Source organism: Microtus pennsylvanicus, chromosome 7, assembly GCF_037038515.1.
Source record: "Microtus pennsylvanicus isolate mMicPen1 chromosome 7, mMicPen1.hap1, whole genome shotgun sequence".
NCBI classification, from domain to species: domain Eukaryota; kingdom Metazoa; phylum Chordata; class Mammalia; order Rodentia; family Cricetidae; genus Microtus; species Microtus pennsylvanicus.
The window spans coordinates 101,348,773-101,370,993 of NC_134585.1; positions in this window are offsets into that span (position 1 = coordinate 101,348,773).

The window sequence follows — 22,221 nt, forward strand, 5'->3', positions numbered from 1 at the left end:
TCTTATGACTTCAAGGCCAGCCCCCCCCCCCCCAGGTCTCAAGGGAAGGGCATGTTTCCCCTGTCCACACCACCATATGGCAGATGAACGACAGGGCCAGAAATCCCATGTTTACATTCTGGGGAGGTTTACCCTCTCTTCCTGTCAATAAGGTCAGCTCTAATGTGATGCCCAGGAAAGTTTCAGGGTCGATTCTCCCTACTGCTGCAGTTGGTGAGGGGTTGGGTCAGGTCCCCCAAAGACTAGATGTTTTTTGCAAGGCCAAAATAGGAAGCCAAGGATGGCTTTGCATCTTGAATGCATCCAGGGTGTCATGTATCTATGTCTGACATGATTCTCCAGAAAAACAGAACCAACAAAACATGCTTGGTTCACACTTGTGTCCTGTTCCAGTTAACTCATCACAAAACTGAAATCCTCACAAATCAAAAACACATGTCAGACACCTATTTAGAACAGAAGGAAATTCAGAAAAGTCACAATAACTCTGCCATCTCCCTATCAATCAAAAATATGATTACGGAATTCTCTTATGAAGATGCCTAGACACCACACTTCTTATATAAAAAGAGAGACAAGGAGGCACTGAAGAAGAAACAAGTCTTTCTTTCCAGTCTATCGATCCTCAGTTGTTTGAACATCCACATTCCTGTCGTTGGCTGCCCCTAGAAGTTTGCCTTGCTTGATTTGTGCTGCTGCAATAAATTATGGGAGACTGGATTATTTCTAGGGAACAGAAGTCTATTCTTGCATCTCTGGAAGGTGAAAGTCTAAGGTAAAGCCATAGCCATCATGGAGTCTAAGAAGGGTAGCTGCATGTTCCCAGAATGCACCTCGAATAGGATGCCATTGGAAGGGAAGAATCTTGTGATAACACATGAGGGTGTGCAGCAAAAGAGATAATTCCTCTGTCGAACCCCTTTGTGGAGTTTCTGTTTCTTCCCACAGGGAGGAGTCCACAGGACCCAGTAACTTCAATTGGGAAGTAAGTTTCAGCATGATGTTTGCAGGTGGAAAGCATTCAGCCACATCAAAGCCTCTTCTTCTTGAGCTACCATTTCTTTTCAAAACTTCTAGGTGTTCTAAAGTCTTCCACCTTTACATATCCTTTTGGAGTCTTCTCTATTTTTGATGAAGCTTCTTTTAGCATCATGTAAACCCATGAACCTTTTCTCCTTTTAAACTATGCTATGGGAGCTCCTTCCACACCTTCAACCAATAGACTTTGAGATACCAGCCCACTCGGGCGTGGTATCTTTCCCTTTACAAAAGGAGCAGCAGCCTGAGGTCCTTCTGTATTTGCGTTGCTTTCATTGGTTAAATAAAGAAACTGCCTTGGCCTTTTGATAAGGCAAAACTTAGATAGGCGGGGAGACGGAACTGAATGCTGGGAGGAAGAAGGCAGAGTCAGGGAGAGGCGCCATGGAGTCACCAGAGTCAAACATGTTAAATCTTTCCTGGTAAGACACAACCCTGTAGTAAACACAGATTAATAGAAATGGGTTAGATCAAGATGTGAGAGTTGAGCCAGAACCTGGAAACAACCTAGATGCCCTTCAATGGAAGAATGGATGAAGAAAGTATGGAATTTATACATATTAGAGTACTACTCAGCAATAAAAAACAAGGACTTCATGAATTTTGCATACAAATGGATGGAAATAGAAAACACTATCCTGAGTGAGGTAAGCCAGACCCAAAAAGAGGAATATGGGATGTACTCACTCATATTTGGTTTCTAGCCATAAACCAAGGACATTGAGCTTATAATTAGTGATCCTAGAGAAGCTAAATAAGGAGAACCCAAAGAAAAACATATAGGCATCCTCCTGAATATTAACCCTCAGCATGCGATGCAAGGAGACAGAGACAGAGACCCAAATTGGAGCACAGGACTGAAATCTCAAGGTCCAAATCAGGAGCAGAAGGAGAGAGAGCACGAGCATGAAACTCAGGACTGTGAGGGGTGCACCCACACACTGAAACAATGGGGATGTTCTATTGGGAACTCACCAAGGCCAGCTGGCCTGGGTCTGGAAAAGCCTGGGATAAAACCGGACTCTCTGAACATAGCGGACAATGAGGACTACTGAGAACTCAAGAACAATGGCAATGGGTTTCTGATCCTACTGCACGCACTGGCTTTGTGGGAGCCTAGGCAGGTTGGATGCTCAACTTACTAGACCTGGATGGAGGTGGGGGTTCCTTGGACTTCCCACAGGACAGGGAACCCTGATTGCTTTTCGGGCTGGGGGGAGACTTAATTGGGGGAGGGGGAGGGAAATGGGAGGTGGCGGCGGGGAAGAGACAGAAATCTTTAATAAATAAATAAATAAATAAATAAATAAAAAAAAGAAAAAAAAAAGATGTGAGAGTTGGCCAATAAGAGGCTAGATATAATGAACTAGGCAGTAATTTAATTAATACAATTTTGGTGTGGTTAATTCCGAGGTTAAGCTAGCTGGGCGGTGGGATGCGTCCTGCTCCTCCTCCCTACTACAAAACTATGTGCTAACTTATTTTGTCAACTAGCCAGAGAGCCTAAGTGAATAGACAAGAATTTTTCTCCTCTACAAATGTTATGTGAGATAACCAGAGAGTATCATCTCCCAACAAAATGATTATTTATTTATTTTTATATTTTATATTAGACTAAAGGTTGCATAAATCCAGGCATATATATCTTACAAGTTGTCAATGTAGGTAAAATTGCACATTATATAAGTAAAAAATGTCCTGTGGGAAAAGAATCATTAGGAGATTTCATGCTTGTGTGAACATCATGAGAATTAAGACAACTTAGATTGTATAATGTAACGCATGCGTATGCTATGCTACAGCTTCTAAGCCTTAGAGTCTAAGGGGACCACTGTCATGTGGAGAGTCCATCAATGTTTGATGTGTTAGCATGTGGCACTTGATTGTGTGGTTAGTACCTAATTATATAGAAATGTGATTAATATACAAATAAAGGAGCATAATGTAAACATTTTTAATATGGCTGATAACTGTGTGTATGTGTGTGTATGTGTGTGTGTGTGTGTGTGTGAGAGAGAGAGAGAGAGAGAGAGAGAGAGAGAGAGAGAGAGAGAGAAAGAGAAGGAGAGAGAGAGAATTGAATGTATGTGTGTATAAGGATTTATGCACCTGTGCATGGGCCTATGGAAACCAGAGGAGGATAACAGATGTCTTCCTCTATAAGACCCCATCTGATTCTCTTGAGACAAGGTATCTCACTAAACCTAAAACTCACCATATGTGTTAGGCTGCCTAGCCAGCCAGCTCCCAGGATCTGTCTGTCTGTCCTCCTCAGAGCCAAGGCTACTTTTTGTGCTTGCTAGGAATTTGAACTCAGACACTGCTGCTTGCACTACTGATGTGCTTAGCCACTGAGTCATCATCTCCATAGGTCCTGATGGATAACTTTTTAAAATGGAAAAGGGATGAACTGTTAAACAGTAATGAATACCATGACTACATTTATATATCTACATGCCCGCTTTCCTATCATCTATCCTTCAGTTTACCATCTATTGTCTCTTAATTATTATGCCATGACTCACATCGTGCCCTTTAGCTCTTTTCACTGTATTCTCTAAAGACCTGACATAATATCTATGGTTTAAAAATACTGAAGATAATTGTATCTTTAATATTGTCAATAAAAGTTTCATCGAGTGGATAAATGAAATAAAATACCTTTAGGAGGAACTATTGATCATGGTGTCACAGAACTCATGAATCTGGCTCATTATAATTATCCCTACTTTAGAGAAAAAGTTGCCTTCAAGATATTAGAAGGAAGGATTTCTTTTGAAAGATGACAGGAAATTAGTTCTCTGAATTATGAATGCATTTACCTAACTTTGTCTGTGGTCTTTCCAAAGAGAATCTGACTTTGTTGAAGGAATAAACACAGCAGCAGGAAACATAAGACTGGATGAATCCCTTCCTTCTTGAGGCTAAAGAATATAGAGAGGCTAACATTTTCAGGGTAATTAGAACAGTTTAAGATTTAGTGATCACCTTCTATGTGACCACCATTACATATCAACCTATGTTTGCTTTGAATTTTCATTTCTTGACACATCTTTCCCAGAAAGGATGATTTTTCAATTCAGAGTATTTAATTTAATACTTACCTTTTACAATGAAATAATTTCTATGTCAACCATAGCATCTTTTATGTTGCAAAAATTGGACATCAGAAAACCAATATGTTTCATTTGAAATTTATGACATTGACATAAAAAGGAGGCTTATTAAATTTGTTCAAGCCTGGAGTGACCATGGGGACATCTGCCTGAATTTAATAATTTGATATACTCATATCATTTTTGATGCCACACCCAAATCTGTCGTTTTCTTGTTTAGGGATTTCTTCTACTCAAGATGTTTATATAGGGGTTCAAATAAAAAAGGGTGTGAATTGTTCTCTCTTTAAGCTGACAGGCTTGTCTTTTTTAGACCTGACTGCATTCCCAGGCATTTAGGCTAGATCTGGGTTAAGTGAAGAGGATCAGACTGAGGGCCTCTAGATAGTATTCTCATAGAATTCTATTGTGTATGGGATGCCCAGTTGAGAGCTATTGTGTGTAAAGGACACAAAATACTACTTTCTTAGTTGTAGCCTTCTGACTGAAGTCCTGCACCAAGTATGAACAGTGAGATTCAAGTTAGCAGTTTCATTTTTTTCTTTTTTTTGTTCCAAAAATATATTGCTAGATAGCATAATTTTTTTATTAGATTTTTTAAAAAAAATATCAATCCAAATTCCCACTCCCTCCCTTTCTCCCATTCCCTCTATACCCCCTCCTACCCCACCCCCTATAATCCAAAGTGAAAGAAAGGCACATTGCCCTGTGGAAGGTACAATGCCCTCCCCACTACATCTAGGCTGAGCAAGGTATACATCCAAAGAGAATAGGATCCCCAAAAGCCAGTACATGCAGTGGAGACAAATCCCAGGGCCACTGTCTTGGCCCCTCAGTCTGCCCCAGCCATACACCTGTCAGCAGCATTCAGAGGGACTAGCTTGATCCTATACTTGTTCCTTCCCATTCCCGCTGGAATTGGTGAGCTCTCATTAGCTCAGGTAAACTGCTTCAGTGGATGAACCCCTCATGGTCTTGATCTCATTCCTTCTACTCTTCAATTGGACCTTGGAAACTCAGTTCAGTGTTCTGATATGGGAGTCTACCTCTGTTTCCATCCATTGCTGGACAAAGGTTCTATTGTTATATTTAAGATAATCATCAATCTGAATACAGGGCAATGCCACTTTGGGCACCCTCTTCACTACTGCCTAGGGTCTTAGCTAGGACCATCCTTATGGATTCCTGGGAATTTCTCTAGAGCCAGGCTTCTTGTCAAGCCCATAATGGCTCCCCCAATCAAGATATCTCTCTCCTTGCTCTCATATCTGTCCCTCTCCATCTCAACCATCCCATTCCCTGAAGTTCTCCTCAACTCTCCACTTCTCCTCTCTTCTTTCCCCTCTCCCCCTCCCTTTAAACCCCCTGCCTGCTCCCATGCTCCTAATTATGTCATGTGACCCTGTCTGTCTCCAATCCCCAGGTGGGTCCTGTTTTTCTTTAGGTTTACCTTATTACTTAGCTTCTCTAGGATCATAAACTATAGGCTCAATGTCCTTTGTTTATAGCTAGTATCCACTTATGAGTAAGTACATGCTATATTAATCTTTTTGGGTCTGAGTTACCTTACTAAGAATAGTGTTTTCTAATTTCATGTATTTGTATGTAAAATTCAAGATGTCACTGTTTTTTTTTTCTACTGAGTAGTACTCTAATGTGTGAATGTGCCACATTTTCTTCATCCGTTCTTCAATTGAGGGGCATCTAGGTTGTTTCCAGGTTCTGGCTATTACAAATAATGCTGCTATAAATGTATTTGAACAAATGCTTTTGTAGTATGATTGAGCATCTTTTGAGTATACTAAGAGTGGTATTGCTTGATTCTGAGGTAGGTTGATTCCCAGTTTTCTGAGAAACCACCATACTGATTTCCAAAGTGGTTGTACAAGTTTGCATTCCCACCAGCAATGGATGAGTGTTCCCCTTACTCCACATCCTCACCAGCATAAGCTATCATTTTTATCTTAGCCATTCTGACTGGTGTAAGATGGTATCTCAGAGATGTTTTGATTTGCATTTCTCTGATAGCTAAGATTTCCTTAAGTATCTTTCAGCCATTTGAAATTCTTCTGTTGAAAATTCTCTGTTTAATTCAGTACCCCATTTTTTAGTTGGGTTATTTAGAATTTTGCTGTCTAATTTCTTGAGTTCTTTATATATTTTGAAGATCAGTCAAGGACTACCCGCGTTAGTCTTCAAGGTATCATGTGATACTGAAGAATGCCCCAGGTACCCAAAGCAATCTGACTGCATCATTCTCCTTGCACTCATTCAGTTCCATTACAAAGCTACTGTTATCAAACCAATATGCTACTGACATAAGCACATACATGGAACAGACTAGAGAGCCTAGAAACCAAGTTATCTGTATGTTACTGAACTAGCAATTTTGTTTAATTTGGTTGTTTTTGAGACAGCATCTTGCTATGTAGCCCAAGGAGGCTTGAAAATGGTTATTTAGGATATGTCTCATACTCCTAATTCTCCTGCCTCAGCATTTCAAGTGCTAGGATTAGAAGCACATGCTACTGTAGCACTATTAATAAAAACTCAGAGACAGAAACTGGGGTTCAACCTGAAGGTCAGAAAAGTAAAACAGCTAGCAACTTGCTCTTACCTCTACTTCAGTCCAAAATCCTGCCTTCAGGAATCTCAATAAGAGACTGTGTGGGAAAGCTTTCTCCTCTTGTCTTATAATTCTCTCTAAGGCTGGGATTAAAAGTGTGTACCACTCATGCCTGGTTTCTATGGCAAACTAGTGTGGCTACTGGGATTGAAGGTGTGTGTCACCACTGCCTGGTCTGTAAGGCTGATCAGTGCAGCTATTTTACTCTCTGAACTTAGGGAAGCTTTATTTATTAAAATACAAATGAACTATCACTACATGCTGCCACACCCAGCTTCAGGTAATCCTTGACAAGGAAACCAAAAAGGCATAATGGGAAAGTATTGTCTCTTTAATAAAAAGTTTTTTTTTTTAAAGTGGTGTATCCATAGGCAAAAAAATAAAAAAGCAGTTATCTGTCTATGTTTTTACCATGTTTTCTTCATGGCAAACTTCCAATTCAACACAAAGTTCATTTTAATCTTGTACATCAACCAGAGATTAAGGATGCAAACTTTGGAGAAATGGTTGACACCGGCCTTAGCAACTTTTCTTAAGCTATGACACTAAAGGTCCCAAGAGCAGTAGACAAATGAAACCACAACAAACTAGAAAGTTTCTCCAGAGAATAAAATCATGAATCCAGCTGACCCATCAACAGAGTGAGGAGATGGTCTGCACAAAGCAGGAAAATGTTTGGAAAACCTGCTTGCCACAACATTATTTATTTCCTGTCAGAAGCTCATCATATGATTTCATTATTACAATTTATGATTGGATTCTGATTGCCGGAGCCAGTAGAGAATTTGAAGTGACGTTTACTTTTTAGTATGTTTTTTGAAACTGAGTGTCTAGACTTTTCTTCAGGAGTGCCATATAAAATGCAGAAAGCCTCGTCACATTTGTATTTCAGATAGGCAAGGTATACGTTTTAAATATATGCAAGTCTGCCAAATTATAGAGAGATCATGCTTATCTTCTGCTGTTCGTCTGAAATACAGATTTAACTGGGGTCCTGTGATTTCATTTGCTAAACTGCATGGACTGAAATTTGAGAGGATGCTTGCTGAGGTTCAAGTGTTTTCAAATTTAAGTGGTGCTGCCTCTCTCTCTCTACCTCTCTCTGTATGTTACCATGTGCCTATTATGGTGTGTGTGTGTTATGGCATGTGTGTTATGGTGTGTATATGTGTGTGTAAGTTACGGTGTGTGGTGTGTATGTTTGTGTGTGTATGTAAAGGTAGGTGGGTAGCTCATACTTTTTCACAACTGGAGGAAGGAGCAGTGAGGAACACATGTCCTGGGAATCTCTGCCTCGCACTGGGGCCTCCTCTCACACTGTGCTCTCTCATAGGTACCTCCATAATACCCTACTCTATTCCTCTGGTATTTTTATATTTTCCAAATTGTCAGGTGATTCATCACAAATATAAAACAGCACTCTGATCTAAAGTGAAAGATTTTTTTTTGTCTCATCATATCTGAGTTTTCCTATGTGGTTGTATTTACTTAGGAAGCCAAATGGCATACTCTCATACAACATGAGTTTGGAATTAGAGAAAAAGAAACATTATTTTGATGAATAGCTTTGATCATGGTATAAAGTATCATAAAGTTAACCTTTTTAATATATTTTTTGGATTCTATAATTTAGATTAATAGATTATTTCATTCATTGGATATGGCTAAAGCACTCTGCTAAAATACTCTTCTCTAACTCCTTTCTGTTGTCTCTTACTGGCCTGAAACTTAATTCCTATTTCAGTTTTCTACCTCACTGCAACATCTTCCAAACATCATTATAGCATCAGCATCTAATTTTACAGTGTGTACCTAGTCAATGGACTGTCTCTCAATTGCTTCTGGAATGTTTTCTAGATGATGGTCCATCTTACTCATTCTGTGTGGATTACTTTCGGCCTCTGAGACTGTGTCCTCTTCATGTCCTTGTTCTTCTCTTTAATGAGCAGAGCAAGAAAATAGTGGAGAGGGATTTACTCTTTTGTGTTAAGTGGTTCCTTTCTACTTTTTAGGTAAAGCAACTCCCCTCTCTGTCTCTCTGTTTCTCTTTCCCCCACTTACACATGATGTGTCTCCATTTTTAGTTTTCAGATGGCATACAGGGACCAGAGAGATGTGTGACTGGATAAGGAAATTTCTGAGTAAGCGTGAGGACTAGCGTTTGGATGTTGCAGGAGGAGGCTGCTTGTTGGTTCTTGGCTGCTTGGCAGCTCAGACCCGAAATAACCACACAGAAACTGAATTAATTAAATCACTGCTTGGCCCATTAGCTCTAGCTTCTTTTTGGCCAACTCTTACATATTAATTTAACCCATCTCCATTAGTCTGTGTATTGCCATGTGACAGTGACTTACCAGCAAAGTTTCAGCATATCTGACTCTGGAGGCTCCATGGTGTCTCTCTGACTCCTCCCTTCTTTCTCCCAGCATTCAGCCTAACTTTCCCTGCCTACCTAAATTCTGCCTTTCTATAGGTCCAAAGCAATTTCTTTATTCATTAATGGTAATCACAGCACATATAGGGGGCTCCCACATCATTTGGATACCTAGCACTCACATAAAACCTGGGCAGTTTGTTGGCCCACTGATAATCATTGCATTCTGAAGACAAAGACAGAAAGCAGATCCTTGGGTAGTTTGGCTATACACCGCATTACTGGAATCAGGAAGCCCTGAGTTCAAGTGAGAAATCCTGCCTCAGTACACAAGATAGAGAGAGACTGATAAAGATACCTGATATCAATCTCTGGCCTCTAATGTTGATGCAAACATGTGCACACCCACTCACACATACATGTGCCCATATACATGTGAGGATGCGCATGTATACATAATGTATGTGTATGTGTGTGTGTGCACACAGGCAAAAAAAGGTAACATAAAATGAAGTGCATAAACCTGCAATTCTGTGCTCACTTTTTATTAGAGTTGCCCGTTTCTTATAATTTAGGCTCATAAGTGAATGCAGAAGAAAATTCTGTTTCTTAGTACATGCATTAAAATCCACATGACTTCCTAATTCTGTTTTTTTTCTTTTATGGTCCTCCAATCTACATTAAAATATAATTTAGGTGGTAATTCAGAGGAATGGGAGACTATTAAAGTAAAACCAACCAAAAAAATTAAACATATTTTGTAGAGGAGAGTGAGATTATCTCCTTTAATAGATCCTAATGATAGTGTTCCTTAAAGAGTTCACCGTGCAGTGTAGAGTTAAGAGTGACAGTAGTCTCTTCTAAATATTTTAATGGATATATGGAAGTTGTTCTTCACCATAGCAAACTGAATTTCCTTCTAAAGTTCAGATTTAAAATGACAATATTTCTTGTGATACTTAAGATGAATTTATTCAATCAAATGAAAGATTTAGGAAGGACAAAGACAAATGTTATGGCCCCAAAGTCTTATTTCCCACCTATGTCTGCTACCACAACACTCATAAACCCGAACACTCTATAGATACCTCAGACACATGATCTGCCATGTACCCAGCCTTGACTTGAACTTACCGTCCTTATGGATTTAATTTTTTTATTTTTATGTATTTATGTCTTTGTACCACATGCATGCAGTGGTACACAGAGGCGAGAAGAGGGCTCTGGTTTCTTGGAACTGGAGTTAACAGATGATTTTGAACTGACATGTGGATACTGGGAATTGAATTTGAGTCCCCTGGAAGAGCAGTAGGTTCTCTTGACAGCTGAGCCATCTTTCCAGCTCCAAATTCCTACCTTTTTATTTCTTCTATCATTTTATTAAAAATATTCAGGGTAAACAAGACCTCTTAAAAATGACATAGTTTTTCATTTTAGTAATTATACTTCATATTTTCTAGTGTTTGCTTTTAAAAAGGACCCAACAGGCATGTAGGGCAGCTATAGCTGTATTTATTTTCATTTATTGATATGCAAAAGGAGAGAATCTCAGAAGTTTGGTGATTTGTGTAATAATGTAATGAAAATGAAAAGAACAGTCCTTTCTCTTTAAATTTCATTCTCTCTTCCCTATGATGAGGGTTATAGTGAGAGCCACAGAAAGTGCCATGGAGAAAATGCATAGGAAGGATTTTGTAATCTTCTCTTCAGCTTGGTGCTCCAAAGCCTGCCTAGCTGACAACTTTCCCCATAAAGCTCTACTTTGAGGATGCTCTGAGGATGCTCTGAGGATGCTCCCCAGTGGCATAGAGAACAGGTTCCCAAGTCCTGTTTCTAGAAAAATGATGGCCAAGAGATGCCAGCACACTGTAGGTTACAACTTTGTACTTCATCCAATCAGTTCTATGCTGTTTTCTTGAGTCTGAATGTTCTTCTGAGATGGCAATGCAATGGCAATATCTGGCATCTTTTCTTATTACTGTCTATGTGGGGTGTGTGTGTGAGGTGTAATCTAGTCGGAGAGCATGGTTGCTATCAGCGTGTATCCTCCCTGAATGAGCAGGAACAGCAAGAACTGGTAAGTTCTCCCAAGGAGTGAGCATTCCATAAGTTGGTCTTGTGATCATAAAGTTAAAGATTTAGTTTATTGATGATATTCGTTCATAATGATGGCACCACCTTCAAGTTCTCCCATCTAATGTCACGTTAGGTTTTTTATGGATTTTCTTTGGACAAGAGCTCTGCATGTAACCATATAATTCACAAAGATCCACCTGCCTTTGCCTGCTGAATGCACAAATTAAAGGCACATGCCACAATATCTGATTTATATGCTTTTCTCAAGCATACTTAGCGTAGTTATTCCTTCCTGCCTCTTCTCTGTCCTATCCCTCACATGCCTTCTCACTTAAACCTTCCCTCAATATTTCTTTATCCTCTGTTACACCACCTGTGTTCTATTCTCTTTTGCTCAAGATCTTTACCCACCACCCCATGGCTCCTTTCTAGTTTCCTGACTTCTAGAGATGCTGTAAGCTAAACATACTTGATGTCTACTTATTAAAGGCTGGGCTTCATATATGAGCATGAATATGCAATGCTTGCTTTCCCTGGCCTCAATGTATTTTTCAGTTTGCCCTCTAATTTCATAATTTCACTTTCTTTGTAGCTGAATAAAATTCCATTGTATATATGCACCACATATTCATCACTTGAAGATCGTCAAGGCTGGTTCCATTTCCTAGTTATTGCAGATTGAGCAGCAATGAGCATGGATATGCAAGTGTCTCTGCAGCAAGAGATTGAGTACTTTGAGATTATGCCCATGAGCACACAACTGGATCACAGCATAAGACTAGTTCTAGCTTTTAGGAGACTCCACTTTCTATAGTGGTGGCACCAGTGTGCTATCCTGCCAACAATGAACAAGGGTTCCTTCTTCCTACATTCTCAGTAGCATTTGTTGTCATTTATTTTCTTGAACTCACCTGTTCTTACTGAAATCTCAAAGTTGTTTTAATTTTTATTTCCATAATGCCCAAGAAGGTTAAACACTTTAAAAACACTTCTCAGTCATTTATATTTTGTTTACTTTTGTTTTGTTTTTTTGATAACATTCTATTCAGCTCCAATACCCTTTTAAAAATTGGGTTGTTTTTCTGATGTTTAGCTTTTTAATATGGAAACAATAAAATAGTAATATAATAATAATAATAATATAGTTTGAGTAGTGGTGTTTCACAGGGAAGAATAACCTACTCCAGAAGTTGTAGGTTATTAAATAAAAATCCTAGTTTCTGGCATGTGATATTTCCCTATGAGTTGTTGATCAGGAGGTTGCCAGAGACCCCCAGAACGATACACTTAATTGTGATTGCTCTTTGTTGTTCACTAGGATTTGACATCAAAACTGTGTTTTAATGATCAAAGGGTATGAAGAAACTAGCTAATACTGATCTGGTAGTTTCCTCCCTGCTGGTCAGCTTTTGTAGCTCCAAAAACACCATTCTGACTATGGGGGAAAAAAGAGTTATCAACAGTTTCACCTAAATGAAAGGGTAGGGAGCTAGGATAATGGTCTGCTATGACAAGATACACCCATTGGTGCAATAGCAGCATGAATATTGTGGAGGTAACCAACTGCTTTTTGATAGATTCAAGACTCATTCTACAGGAAAGAACTCATACCTTGTGCTATAAATCTGAGTAAGAATGCAAGGCTAAAATGGTCATAGACCCTAGAGTGCTGTCTGAGGTTTTCTGTCCTGTCCGGTTCCCGCAATCATTAAGTTTCAAAGAAATCACACAGAGGTCGACATTAGTTATAAATCCTTGTTCTCATTGACCTGCTTCTACTTCCTGCCTGATTGTCCTGCCTGTACTTCCTGCCTGACTACTGGCCAATCAGCATTTATTTAAAATATAATTGACAGAATACAGACCATTGTCCCATAGCACTAGAGGAGAAACTATTTTGCTAAATGAACATAGTATTAAACTGCTTTCTAAATATTCATATTTATAGCTGCAGATTAGTGTGTTTCTCAACTTTCATCACAGAAACTTCCTTTCACAGTGTATATAGCTTAAGACAGAGACTCAGAACTGGCTAAAGGATGTTTTGCCACAAACAGGATGTGTGAATCACCATCACCCTTTGTCAAGGCTCAGTGACAACACAATAGGGGAAGGCAAGAAAACTGTAAGAGTCAAATGTTGGGAGTACTTTTGCAAAACAGTGTTTTCTGCACATGACAGGGTGGATGCAAATGTCAATGAGCTGCAGAATATAGGGTCCACCAACATTTCCAATCTCTACCCCATAAACTATGGGCAATTAATAGTAGGGAGTATGTAATTATAATAATTATAATTATATAGTTTGAATAGGTGTGTGGTGGTTTGAATAATGGCCCCCATAGGTTCATATCTTTAAATTCTTAGTTAACAGGAAGTGGCACTATTTAAAAGGATGAGTAGAAGTGACCTTATTAGAGGAAATATTTCACTGGGGGTGGGCTTTGAGGGTTCAGAAGCCCAAGGCAGGTTCCAGTGTATCTATATTCCTGCAGCCTGTGGATCTGTAGAACTCTAGTTACTACTTCAGCACCATGTCTGCCTTGTCAGAGCCCGTAGGCCCCAACATAGAAAATAATACTTGATGTGTTTCTTCACAGCAATATAACACTGATTAAGAGAGTGAGTCACACACACAGACACACACACGCACACTCACACTCATGCACATACACACCCTGTTTAGAAAAAAATCTAAAACCTGAGAGATTTAACATTCTATTTAGTAGAAGAATTCATTTATGGAATTGTACAAGAACTTCAAAGGATTTTGAAACCATACTTTTTTTTTTTCAAATCTTAAATACTTGAGTTCATCTTGTGAAGAAACATTTGCTTTTAAAACAGGATTCAGGTCTGAGTAATGCTCTTTACTTTGATCTTATTTTCTGCCTGGGGAAGAGCATATCTAATTTATCACTCAGTGTGTAAAATGTTGTCATTACTGTGGAGTTCGAAGAGGAGAAAAATTACTGAGAATAGCCATGAATATGTCAACACATCCAGGCACTGGGAAGAAGAGAGGAACTGATTCTGAAAAAGAGGTGATTCTGGACTCACAGTTTATACTTTATGCTTAAAGTATTCTTTGGAGATTATGAAGTTCTTTACAGAGCTTAACTTTGGAAGAATAATATTAAATCAAGGAAGAAGGATTAACTAGCTTTGCCTAATAAAAATAAATGTTTTGGAACAGATATAATTCACACAAAAGCAGTAATAACTGGAATAGACACAGCCTGTCCTTTGCATGTCCAATGTCCTACTGTGTGCAAGTTATGGAATACTTTTGTCCATAAGACAAGTCATTCCTGTCTTCCAATAGAAATTAAAAAAAAATCAACACATCACATTTCACTTCCTTAGAGAGCTGTGCTGAGAAGCTGTTGGTCAATGGCAGCTATAGCAGAAACTTCCCCCATTATTGCCATTTCTCCTTTGTCACCTTCAGTTCTTCTCACCTGATGAAGTAATATGGGGTCTGGAGAGAAGACTTAGTAGGTAAAGTGCTTGCTATGAAAGTATGGACTCAAGTTTGAATCCTTAGCACCCATGTAAACAGTCAAGTGTGCCAATGTGTGGTTGCATAGTCCCAGAAGTGGGAGTCAGAGACAAAGGTGACCTGAAAGAGTCACTGGTCAGTCAGTAGCAAATTCATGAATTTTAGTTCAGTGATTTATTAGTCTAAAAAAAAGAGGTTGAGAAATTGAGGAAGACAGTGTTGACCTGTGGCTTACACACATGCACATATAGGTGTGCACATGTATAAACATTAATAATACACAAATACAACAAAGAAAAGACTGAATCAGTGGATCCCAGATGGTATCTGGTTTTATACTTGCTTATAATAGCAGAGGTCAAAATGTATATAATCAACTTTCATAACGTGCCTAGGGTGCCTAGTATTGGCTCCTTTTCTGTGACCTCTGTAGTACTTTTTCATGTTTCCTAGAATATTTTTCTAGATCATCATTGGCCTAGCTTTTGTTTTCACTCATCTTACATAAAACTTCAATTTCACTTCTCTAAAAAGCTATTTTCATCTGAAGTATCTACCTAACCACATTTTATACTAGCATTATTTAAAAACTTGTTGAATAACACCTATTATCTCCTTTATGTTAATTATATTCTTGGCATTGTCTGTCACTTTGGCCAAAGTCTGATGAAGGATAGAAACTTCTCTGTGTATCTATGTTATCTAGACTATTTTCTGGGATATAAGTATTTGTTGAATAAATCAGAATCTTAGGACTCAAAGGCAGGATAAGATCTAAATTGAGTCCTTCTTTCACTGGGCTACTTGTAGTTGAGTAAGAACAATAGGCATTGATCAAAGAGTTTTAAAAATTAATGCTAAGTTTTGATAATGGAAGGATGGACTTTGAGTGGTTCTACAAAAATGTGAAGAAAGGCAATGACTTATAAGATCTGGGTCACACTAGGATCCATGGTAACATCAGCATAATGGGTAACAGCTTGACACAAAATCTAAAGGAATAAAACAAAGGAGATATAGATATTGCTCAAGACTCAGGGTGTTGCGCATATCGAGGCTCAGTATTAAGTGGCAACCTGCTCATTCAAGAACAAAATCTCAGTGTAGTGATGTTACAGAGGGAAAAGGGAAGGATGATTTTGAGACAAGGCTAGGTAGGTGGGTGGAACCTGGAGCAAGGCTAGATTTTGTGTATAATACTAAACATTTGCCCTTTTAGTTTTTGTTTGATGGCAAGTTTCTAATGAGTTTTAAACAGCAGTGGATTGATGTGATTAGATTTTCACTCTGATAAAGACCATTGCATAACAGAGTGAGGATAAACAGTGATTTAAATGGAAACATTATGGCCACAGCTGAAATTATAGAAGTAGGTAGTTTGGATAAGGATCCTACCAGTGGTTCTCAACCTTTGGGGGATGCATATCTTATAATTATGTTACATTTTTTAACAGTAGCAAAATTACAATTATGAAGCAGCAATGAAATGATTTTATGGTTGGAGGTCATCACAACATGAAGAACTGTGATGTGGGATTCCCCCTTCTGTATGTTCTGAACATGTTTTATTGGTATTGGTTAATAAAGAAGCTTCTTTTAACCAATGGCTTAACAGAATATAGCTAGACTGGAAGAAAGAGAGAGAGAGAGAGAGAGAGAGAGAGAGAGAGAGAGAGAGAGAGAGAGAGAGAAGGCAGAGTCAGGGAGATGCCATGTGCCATGTAGCTTCTGAAGGAGACAGATGCCCAGGAACCTTACCTGTAAACTAAGAGCCTCATGGTAAAATATAAAATAATAGGAATGGTTTAATTTAACGTGTGAGAGCTAGCTAGAAATATGCTTAAGCTATTGGTCAAACCGTATTGTAATTAATACAGTTTCTGTATGATTATTTTGGGTCAGGGAGGCCGGGAAATGAACAAGCTGTCTCTGCCTACAGTACTGTATTAAAGGGTCACAACATTAGGAAGGCTGAGCACCACTGCTCTAGAGGAAAAGAAATGCAGTGGAGAGGTTCAGGAGACAACTTGAGGCATGACTCAGAAAAAATGTGAAAATTCCCATTTGCACCCATTATTCTATTTGTGGTCCATCACTAAGATTAAACCTAAATACAAGCCTTGAAGAAACCAGCATCTTTCTTTCTTCTAGATGTTGGTGCATATGATGGTTAGTTCATACAAGGACAACCTGGTAAGAGATAACTGATGGTGTGTCTGCTGAGGAATGCTCATGGAAGGAACAGCGTGCAGACATGCTCAGCTACTGTTTCATAGGGTATTGGGTATTCTGACTTTGATCTGTAGGGACTTCAATAGCCATTCCACTTCCCTATAGCTATTTCAAGGTGTGGGCTTCATAATTTACTGTGAAATGTTGGTTAAACTTGCCTGTCTTGTTATTTCAGCAAAGAGTTAAATTCCATCTGTTAAGATGCCCAAACTTCATTGTCTGAGCTTAGTGTAATTTAAATCTTAATCTAAATTTAAATGTTAGCTTTCCTGGGCAGAAGTTTAGTGGGAGGTTTTTTGAGTCAGGGTTTTCTGGAGAAACTCAACCAATAGAAATAATGTACATTATAAAATGGGATTAGATGGGTGTCTTAGGTAGGGTTTCCATTGCTGTGAAAAGACACCAATACCACATGACCATGGCAATTCTTATAAAGGAAAAAATTTAATTCAGGTGGTGGCTTATAGTTCAGAAGTTCAGCAGGGAGTATAGCAGCATGCAAGGAAACATGGTTCTGGTTATATCTTGATCAGAAGACAACAACAGGAAGTCAACTGTGACACTGGGAGTAGCTTGAGCATAGGAGATCTCAAATCCTGCCCCCACAGTGACACACTTCTTTTTCCAACAAGGCCATACCTACTCCAACAAAGCCACACCTCCTAATAGTGCCACTTCCTTTGGGGGCCATTTGCTTTCAAACCACCATGATGGACTGATACAATATGAGCTGGATTCAACAGTGGCTGCTTACATTCAGGGGAGACTTTGAATTCAGTAGACTCTAAATCCATGAGGCTGGATGGCTAAGACACCTACTCTGGCTCTGAAAGCCTGGAGAATTCTTGGAGAGCTGTTGATCTTTGGTCCATGGTGAAAGACAGAAACTGATGGGTTCTGATAGAAGTGACTCTGGCAGAAGCAAGAGGGCAGATACATTTTCTAGCAAGAAGTGAAGGCAGGCAGTCAGTCAGGCAGGCAAGAAGCACTGCTTTCACCTTGGACTTCTTTTTATCTCTGACCTGAAGCTGGCAGGACCTATCTACTCTCAGGGTTGATCATCTCTGTTCAGTTATTCGCTCCTGGAATGGCACCACAGACCCACTCGGAAGCATGTCTTTTTAGTTGACTCCATGTCCAACCAAGTTGACACTCGAGACTGCCATAGCAATGTTCTTTCTTAGAGTAACTTATGAACTTAGTTTCTCTATGTCTTCACCGACCTTTGCAGGTGGGAGATTTCACCTCTACTGAGTCCTCTGCTTCCAGCTTAGTCTGTTAAAGGCAGTCTTAAGAGGGATGGAGGGAGGTGGTTCTAGGTTAGAAATAGCATTCTCCCTGTCTACTTGCTCTATGGGTTAGAACATCCTTACTGCGGAAAGGATGGGTTATCTGTCTTGCTTTACATCCAAGAGGGAAGAGAATGGCATCTGCAAGAGAGCTTTTAAGTATTCTATTAGTTTTAAGACCTAATTTGGTTCTGATGTCCTTCATTCTATAACAACATCTTAAGTGTTTTTCTTTGGTTTTGTCTGCCCCTTACCTTCACTACTGTCTGCCATCAGGAGAAAGAAAAACATGATTTTGAGTAATCCCCCAGGATTGTCACATGATTATTGCCCATACAAGGAGATCCCAGGGGCTGGAGATGTCAGCAATTAAGAGCACTTGTTGCTCTTGCAGAGTACTATGGCTCAATTCTTAGACACTCACATGGCAACTCACAACCATATGTAACTCCAGTTCCAGGTGATCTAATGCCCTCTTCTGGCCTCCGCGTGCATCAGCCACATACCACACACACACATACACACACACACACACACACACACACACACTCACTCACACACTCACAAATCAAAAATATAAAAAAATGAATACTCACCCTTTGGATGCCAGGAAAGTAGTTCAGTTGGTAATATGTGTATTGAGTAAGCCTGGGGACCTGCATTTGATCCCCTCAAGCCCGCATCAAAATGTTGGACACGGGTATGCGTGTTTGCAATCCCAGTACTGCTGAGGAATAGACAGATGAATCCCTGGGCCTCTCTGGCCACCCAGCCAGCCTAGATGAATCTACAAATTCCAGGCCACTGAGAGATCTTGTCTGGAAAAAACAAACAAACAAAAGCAGGCGAATAATACACTGAGAATGACCTCTTGCCTCTACATAGATACACACATATGTACATGTTCACACACACACACACACACACACACTCCATCTCCAAAATTTAGTCTTCCCTGCCAGTTATTTTAATAATTATTTTTATGGGGTTGTATCTCAACAATGACTTAGAAAACAGATTTATAGGTTAGCTTTCATCTAATACAGTGCCTCTCATGCATGGTGGAGCATCAAAATCAGCTGGTTGCTGGCCCCATAGCTAGATATTGTTATGCTCCAGGTCTGGGGTATGGTTGACAATCGGTGCTTTGGATAAATTCTCAAGCAGTTCTGGTGACTGACACAAGGAAAAAAATTCTGAAAATGACTTATGATTGCTTTAAAATAACCTGTTTATAATTTCCTGCTTTAGAGGACAATGTGTTTTCCTACATCTAAAATCTTATGCATCTGGGAAGGTATCACAATGGAATACACATTTTAATCTGCTGAAGAAATACCCCCAAAACAACAACCTTTAGTCATTGGAAAGAGAACTTGTAATCCTTAACTTTGAACAAGGATGTTCTTGCTAGTGGTTTGAAACTCATCAAGTTTCAAAAAAATCTGTCTCTCAGATTTTTCCATTTCTTTATTTGTGAAATGATAATAACACCTACTTTCCCTAGGACAAGAGATTTGGTTCCAAGCTAATCTTGAGCAAAACAGCCAGGAGATTTGCTTGTTTCAATAGAAAAGGAGATTTTCACAGCATCAGAGAATTCCCTGGGGATCGCACACTGACAGGGAAAATATTGTGTTGCTTCCACAAAGGAGTGAGGCAGCCTTGTTCTGGGAAGACTGTACATTCAGCCTTTGGGCTGAATTCCAAAACTGCGTACTAGTGGTCACTCTGAATGGCCAACACAGCGCATCCTGATGGTTCTCAACACAACTTAAAGACAGATTTACCTGTGCCGCTTTGAGAAGAGATTGCCATGACTTGGCCTCACACACTCTTAGTTGGTGCCTGGATATTTCTCCAGTCTCACGCGAGAGTCTTCCTTCGGGCCATAGACTCTGGCTCCTTGCACCAGGCCCTTCCTGCTGAGTGAAGCAAGAGCTGTGAGGTGACTTCCGGCCTAGAGATGACAGGCACATTCTCTGTGCCTCCAAGTTGGATTACTCTGGGGATATTAAACTCCCATGCAGTGGGCACTCTATCACAGGACAAATGAGAATGTCAGAGCCAGCTTCTTAAGGCCCTGTGTTATTATGTGAAGTGATAAACTGCTTGGATGTGATTAAAGTGCCTCCGCAGGCCTCGGCCCTCACGCCTTTCAGTTTTCAGGTGGTGCCATCTGTCTTTGTAAGGTTTTCCCTCTCATCAAAGAGAAGACTCACAAGTGTTGAGTCATTGCAGCGCACCACAGATGCTTGAGACGTGGGCTGAACAGAACACGTTGTGCTTGATTTCTCTGCTCACGCAGCACCGGGTCAAATCTGGACAGCTGTAAGTCATCTTGGGTTTGGCCACCTGTTCAGAGGTGTCATTTTGGCCCTCATCACTAGGAAAAAGCAAGCAGAACTTTCATTCCGAGAAGGAAGTGAGAGAGGCTGGGTCCAAGCCTCAGCTTTCTCTGCATGTTTCCCATGACTGTGAGTTGTTTCAACGCAAGGATGGGTCAGAGGGCAAGGCAGTCTGTTTGAGAGAGTTGCCCAGACTCACTCCCCAAGCTAATCATGTTTGTAACTCTGAGAAACTGGTTATTAAAATACTTGATATTCAAGACATTTGTCCTGAATAATGTTTCCCTCAGAAGAACCTTCACTTGGTTCACGTATCAGCCTCAAATAGCTTCGAGTGGTTCTAAGAAGAGCAGATTTTAAAACACAGGTCATGCAGGTGCTGCTGACATCATGACGTCATGTTTTTTTTTTTTCTAAACATACTGTCAGAGAATGGAGCTGACTTTGTGATAGGCCGTTTGTAGTTAATTTGCATTGGCGATGATGAGCAAGTTCTCAACAGATGCTGAAGTCAACGTTCTTTTTTTTAAATTTATTTATTTATTAAAGATTTCTGTCTTTTCCCCGCCACCGCCTCCCATTTCCCTCCCCTCCCCCAGCCAAGTCCCCCTCCCTTGTCAGCCCAAAGAGCAATCAGGGTTCCTTGCCCTGTGGGAAGTCCAAGGACCACCCACCTCCATCCAGGTCTAGTAAGGTGAGCATCCAAACTGCCTAGGTTTCCACAAAGCCAGTACGTGCAGTAGGATCAAAAACCCATTGCCACTGATCTTGAGTTCTCAGTAGTCCTCATTGTGAATTTTGCATGCAAATGGATGGAAATAGAAAACACCATCCTGAGTGAGGTAAGCCAGACCCAAAAAGAGGAACATGGAATGTACTCACTCATATTTGGTTTCTAGTTATAAACAAAGGACATTGAGCCTATAATTAGTGATCTTAGAGAAGCTAAATAAGGTGAACACAAAGAAAAACATATAGGCATCCTCCTGAATATTAACCTTCATCAGGCGATGAAAGGAGACAGAGACAGAGACCCACATTGGAGCACCGGACAGAAATCTCAAGATCCAAATCAGGAGCAGAAGGAGAGAGAACACGAGCAAGGAACTCAGGACCGCGAGGGGTGCACCCACACACTGAGAAAATGGGGATGTTCTATCGGGAACTCACCAAGGCCAGCTGGCCTGAGTCTGAAAAAGCCTGGGATAAAACCGGACTCGCTGAACATAGCAGACAATGAGGACTACTGAAGTCAACGTTATTGAATACTTTGATTCTTCTTAAAACTTTTTTTTTGTGCGGGAGCCTCTTGGCTCTGCTTTTCTGAACATCCAGGTTGATTCAGGTGATGCCTTCTGAAATATGGACTCAGGACCACTAGGGCATGTAGTCTCTGGCTAGCAGCCAACTAGGAAAGGTCCCAGTGAGTGAGATCAGATTCTGGGTACAGAACTGGGCTCAGGCTCTGGACAAGGCTGAGCTGGCCTGTCAGCAAATGCTTCTGTGGAGGTGGGAAGCACACATGTGTGTGTGTCCTAGCCTAGGACAGTGTCGCCTGGACCTGCTGGACAAATGGTGTGCTAGGTGAACTAGAAACTCAACAGAGAATCTTGTGTCTAC